The sequence below is a fragment of the Molothrus ater genome, chromosome 2, assembly GCF_012460135.2.
Source record: "Molothrus ater isolate BHLD 08-10-18 breed brown headed cowbird chromosome 2, BPBGC_Mater_1.1, whole genome shotgun sequence".
Lineage (NCBI taxonomy): Eukaryota > Metazoa > Chordata > Aves > Passeriformes > Icteridae > Molothrus > Molothrus ater.
This window is the reverse complement of record NC_050479.2, coordinates 61,387,714-61,393,713: the sequence shown is the minus strand read 5'-3', so window position 1 is coordinate 61,393,713 and position 6,000 is coordinate 61,387,714. Positions and strand designations below refer to the sequence as shown.

The 6,000-nt window shown below is 47.2% G+C and overlaps 1 protein-coding gene across 1 annotated transcript in view; it reads left to right on the top strand.

The window, feature by feature from the left end:
• The first annotated feature begins 5,078 nt into the window (after positions 1-5,078).
• Positions 5,079-6,000, top strand: part of TSC22D1 (TSC22 domain family member 1) — a 90,232-nt gene continuing 89,310 nt past the window's right edge. The window contains exon 1 of the mRNA XM_036390769.1: positions 5,079-5,538. The gene's annotated coding sequence lies outside the window, so the exon portion shown is untranslated. The remainder of the gene's footprint in view (positions 5,539-6,000) is intronic.

Genomic DNA, 6,000 nt, shown 5'->3' with positions numbered 1-6,000 from the left:
ACCTAATCTAAAAAAATGGTTGACCCATTACTTTGCTCATCGATTTACCAGACCAAAAAAAAAAAGAGGCAGGGAGGCTCTATTTAACTGTATGACCATTTTCCATTGATTTGATCATCTATTTTATTTAATCTTCAGCTTAATTATATATACCATTTGGCTGACTAATCAAAGATCAAACAGTTAGCAATCTAAGACCTGTAGTCTACAAACACTTAATTAAATAAATGATCTCACACTACAGTGGTACTGCATTCATTACAGTTGCATGTTGAGGTATCTGGGAAATATTTTCCATAATTTGGCACTTCTATAAGATGCAAATTCATCGGCTGACTACAAATTCAAGCAAAAATGGAGGAATAAAGGAGAGCAAGATGAATACAGCGATAAAATCATGGTGATCTTTTGGCTGTTAATTCATTAGTCATGGGCTGGTGGAGGATTTACTTTTAACCCTTGCTCCCACAATACAGTCAATATAGTCCTGTATGTAGTCTACACACCTATAAAATTTAAAGTGATGATAAAGCTTCTAAACTTTCATTAAATCTGAATTTGAATACAATCCCCATTAAAAAAGACCGCGTACTTGGCCACATTCCCCAAGTGCAGGTATAATGAATATTTTAAAACAACTTTTCCAGATGATCTAGAAAGATATGATTTTGTGTATATTGGCATTGGAATACACCTTACTAGTCTAAAAAGAACTGACTTTTTTCCAAGACTGCTAGATTGCAGTCTTGAATTGTTAATTTCTGCAAGCATTTATTTAATAAAAACTTGTGAAAAACTTCCCTTTCCCAAATGTTCAACATTATTTAATAAGAATTAAAATAAGGGATGAAAAATGTCTCAGTAGGCGTTTTGGAATCAGTAAACTCAATCAACCAACTAACCAGCCAACTAAAAACAAAACAAGAAAGGAAGATCAAGACTTGACTTGAACTTTCCAAGAAAATGCAGAAGCAGAATTACCGCTTTTTCAGGGCTGAAAGGTGAGAATTTTCTTATGACTACTTCTTTAGAAGGAAGAAAAAAATGCATACATCTTTGTAAATCAACTGAGAGACTACAGTCAGCAATATTAATGAACAGAGAGAAGCTTTCTGTCTAAACCAACAATGGCAGCTTCATGGAAAAAAATTCTTTTCATTAAATTTTTAAAAAATTATTTATGAAGCAGTCACACAGGATTTAAAGCATGCATCAGACTGATTTGTCATAATTCTGACTCTTTTGAGTAAAAACCCCATAGTATTCCTGCTTATTGGCTTTATAATTACTTGGTACAAAGACATAAACTACTGCATATGCTAGGATGAATGCACGCAACTGTGTCAAATAGTAAAGGAGCCAAAGAAAGAAAATATTAAAATACTGCTTCTTTTGGTATCTTTGGAGGACCTGTAGTGGTACCAAGGCTTGTTGTTTCCTGTCTGAAGAAATATTACATATACAGGAGACAGATTTCTAAATATTTACACTGTGAAGATCTTGTTCTCTTGCACTAGCCCAAATCATAAGATTTTAAAGTTGAAATAAGGGTTATTACAGACACGCACTCTCCCTGCCTGGCAGCAAGGAGTGCATCAAGCTCATCTGTTCTTGTTCATTTGGGAAGCATGTATGTAAGAGATGCAATCCAAAGGGATTCCTCTATCCTGGCAACCCACCAGCACTCTTTGGTCTGCAGCTGAGGTAATGATGGGACTGCAGGACTGGCTGCCTTGTAGTCATGAGCAGTGATCACGGTCAACAAGCTGCTGAATCCATCCAGTGATGACACAAGTAACTCTGGTTCCAGGGGGCTGATCAATACAGTTAATTAAAAAATAGCAGGTAGACCTGTTTGGAATAACTACTGAGTAATTTCACTTACTTTCCACACATAGGCAGTTGTGTGGTGGCTAAATTTTGAAATATCTGGTGTTTTGTAAATTAGGTATATGGTGAAATTTCTTTTCCCACCTTGAACAATGAAAGAACACAATCCATAACAATTATAAATTTCAGTTTTAAATTTTTTAATTTTAATTTCATATAGTTTAGTGGACATGAAAAGGAATTAAAATTGTTAATCTGAGAATCCCATTTTTATGCTTAGATTAATGCTTACAAAAAAATGAAAGAAAGAGAATTAAGCTTATACCTGAAGAAAATAGGTAAGGAAAGAAAAAGGGTGTAACATGAAAATGTTCATGTTTACAAACAGCATTAAAAAATTACTTTCAAATGTGCCACTTCAAATAAGCTTTGTCTAGTATACACCATTATTTTGATTGTTAACAGATCAGTGACCACATTATGCGGATAAGTTAACACTGTTATCTAAATTTCATTTTTTCTTCAGTTTCTCTTTATAAGAAGAGAACAATATGGACCCAATTAATAAAAACCCTATTTCCCACACTGTACTATGAAGCAGCCCAACTACTCAAATTGAATATAAGTTAATTAGCATAGGCAAAGCAAACAATTAATTACTAACAGTGCTGCTCTTTTAATTCATTTTCAGTCTTGCTGATATTGATTAGGTACATACAAACTTTACAGCTCAATCCTTTTTAGGTTGCTTTTGCACAAATTTTTAAGTCTAGAAACCAACTTATCTGTATTCATAGCCTCTGTGCTTTAAAAGTAGTTGGACTTTGTTCAAACATTCAAAAAATCATCTTTGAGCTGTGAATTATTACAGAAGACTTAATTCCTCAAAGGAAATTGTTCTGGGAAAGTCATAAGCAGACAGAACAAGGATTTTTAACGGCAGTTGACTTGCAGTGTTGAGCTCTCATCTCAAAAATGTTTACATGTGTGAGTATCTCATTAAAGACAATCTAAGATTTCAGTGTTGCACCAAGGATCACAATGCAGACAAAGGTTGTGGGCACCTTTGTGATGCTGTCCTGAAATCTGTGAAGGTTACATGCATGCAGGCAGCTCACTTTCAAGTAGTATGGTCTTTAAGTATAGGCTTCTGTCTGACTATTAGTTTTTTAAAAATAATATTGGCTTGCCCTCAGGAAAAGAAGAATCTTATTTAACTATGTGTCAACTGTTCTTTAGTTTCTGTATAAAGGCAGTACAGCCATGGAAGGAGCAAGAATTGCAAGTCTACCTGTCAGGTACCTGGAGACCTGAGCTGAATGCCTGCATTCTAGATAAAAGGAATTAAACTGCAAAAGGCAGGGTTTTCTCAAAAGCCATCCCTATCCCCACACCAAATGGGAGCTAGATAAGCCAGGTTAGCAGAGAGAGACAAGATGGAAGTCTGAAAATTCAGGAACAGGCAGCAAAAGCTCTCACTGTGTGTGACCTTGAATCCTTGTCCTTTTCACAAAATGGAGCAAGAAAAGCAGCTTTTTAGTTCCTCAGTGATTAAATGCAACACACTAAACATGGGAGACTCAAATCTCCTCTCTGCCTAAAGGAACTAACATTTACATCTCCCATAAGAACTCTCTAATGACTCAGCTATATGATATAATACCTTGGACTCTCGCAACTTTTTTCCCCATTAAAGCTCTACCAGTCTTCCTTATGTGCTTAAATATTCACTGCAGCAAGAGCCAAGCCCTGTTTTTTCTCCATGCCCTGTTGATTGTCCTGACCAGTGGGCTCCACAGTCAGGTTACAACACAAGCCTGAGCCCTTCAAGTCCTGCAAACACTTCACCATTTCAGGCAAGCCACACCAATCTCAAAGCAGTGATCTGAGACATCTCCTGCTTGCTCATGGATGTCTCTGTTTGAAGACAAAGCCATGCTGCCAGGAGTTGGGAATATGAGCAGCTTTCCATGGTGCACACCATATGTAGCATCAGGCTGCTGGAGAAACAGGGCAGAGGGTGTGAACCTGTCCCCGTCTCTGTAGGAATGCAGGACACCTATCGAGCACTGAAAGGCTGGCTGGAGAGGGTTCTGCTGCCAGGAGAGGGAGAGCAGTGCCAGTGGTGGGGATCCATTGGGCTGGATCCGTTGATCATGGTGGGGCCATGAGATACCTGCCAGGCAGCTCTGTGCAAGCCAACAGGCACAAGAACACAAAGGAATAGCTCAGAGCAGATATGGGTGCATCGAGTGTCTCTGGAGATCAGGCGCTTGCTACCCACCGAAGGGGAGAAGGTAGCTCCGTTTGGGATGGGATGGGAGCAGCCTCGCCGTAGTGGGCGTGTTGAGCTTTGCCACCTGACTCTGACGATGTCGGCACTGAAACTGTGAAGGAAGGTCGGCTGATTTCACCTCGATTCCATTTAATAAGTTGTGGACTTTTTTTTTTTTTTAATCAGCGCTTCGGTACGGTTCTCCTGGAGCTTTCATGAGAAGCTCCTCCACACGTACACACACGCACATTGACACACCGCATGTGGATGCGGATGAACGATTCCACCTGACCTCCGGGCATCCCTGCCCCGGCACCGGCGGTGCCGAGGGCGCCTGCGGTGCGAGCGGCGACCCCCGCCGGGGCCCTGGGCTGGGATGGAGCGGGGCACCGGGGCTGGGATGGAGCGGGGCACCGGGGCGAGCCACCCGCCCCGGGCACAAAGGGAAAGGCGGCCCCGAGCGAGGGGGATGCGCGCACACTCCGCTTTCCTCCCCATGCGTGGGGGAAGGAGCGGGTAGGAATATTCTGGACCAAGGGAGGGGAGGAAGGAGAGAAGGTGATGAATAACTTGAATAAATCTGCAGCGGAGCTGAGGAGAGGGGGAGGGAGGCGGCGGCGGCAGGTCATGTGAGGCACAGTCATGCTGCGGGCAGAGAGGGGGCACCTGGCGGGTACACGACGCGGCCGGCGAGGGGAGGGGAGCGGACGATCTACCACCCGCCATGGCCGTGGCCGTGGCCGCAGCCTCGCCCCCTCCTCAGCCGGGACACCCCCACCCGCCGCGGGCTCGGCGCCGCTCGGCTATTTCCGCCACGCGAGCCGAGCCCTATTTCCGCCGGCCCCGGCCAGACGGGCTTTATGTCTGCCGGCGGGCCGCGCGTGCGCGGCGGCCGCCGCCATCTTACGTTGTCTCTCGCCCGCCCTCCCCTTTGGCGAGTTCTCCCCTCCTCCCCCCCGCGGCGCCTCCTCCAGCGCTCCGTGAGGAGACGGGGCAGGCACGGGGAGGGAGAGACCCGCGACGGCGGGGAAGCCGGGAGTAGACCCTGAGGGAAGAAAGGACGGGGCGGACGCACACGCGGGAGGAGGAGGAGGACGGATTCCAGGCGCGGTTCTGCGGAGGACGAGCGGGTGCCGCCTGTTATAAAGGGGGAGGAGGCGGCGGAGGGGGAAGGAAGAGCGTGCGGAGCGGAGCCTCCTCCAGAGACAGCCAGACACAGGGAGGAGAGAGAGGCTGCCTGGCTGGCTCCCCCTTCCTCCCTCCCTCTCTCTCTCCTTTTCATGGACTCTTTTGTCGGGTTGCTGCTGCTGCTTTTCTTCCGTCCTTTTTCCGTCTCTCTAATACCCAAAATGATTCAGCTCCATGGCTGCCACTGACGGGGATGTCCCTGCCCGGCTCAGCCTGCCGCTGCCGCCCTGCTGTGCGCCAGTCCTGTACGTATCCGCGCCTTCCTCCTCCTCCTACTACTAAGAGCGGTGATGGCGAGGGGCGCCGGCCGCCTCGCCGGGCTGCCCTGCGGGCCCGCCGGCTACCCTCGCCCCGCCGAGGCGGGGAGGGAGGGAGGGCGGTGCTGCCGGCTGCCGGCGAGCCGCGGCGCCCGGCGGAGCCTCCGCGGGGAGGAGGAAGGGGCTCCCCCCGGGTCGGCCGGCTGGTTGCCCTCCCGGGTGAGGCGCAGTCGGGGGGCTGGGGAACGGGGGGGCGGCCGAGCAGGGAGGTGGTGGTAGAAATCAAAGGGAGGCGGGGGGAGGGTGGTAGGGAGAAAGAAAGTGAATGGCGGAGGATTGAAAGTGTCACATTCAGAGGCGGCGGAGGACCGGTGCTCGCCCCCTCCCTGTCTCGGAGGGGAGGAGGAGGGGAGGGGAGAGGGGTGGTGGTGAGCGGCGGTGCCGAGCCGC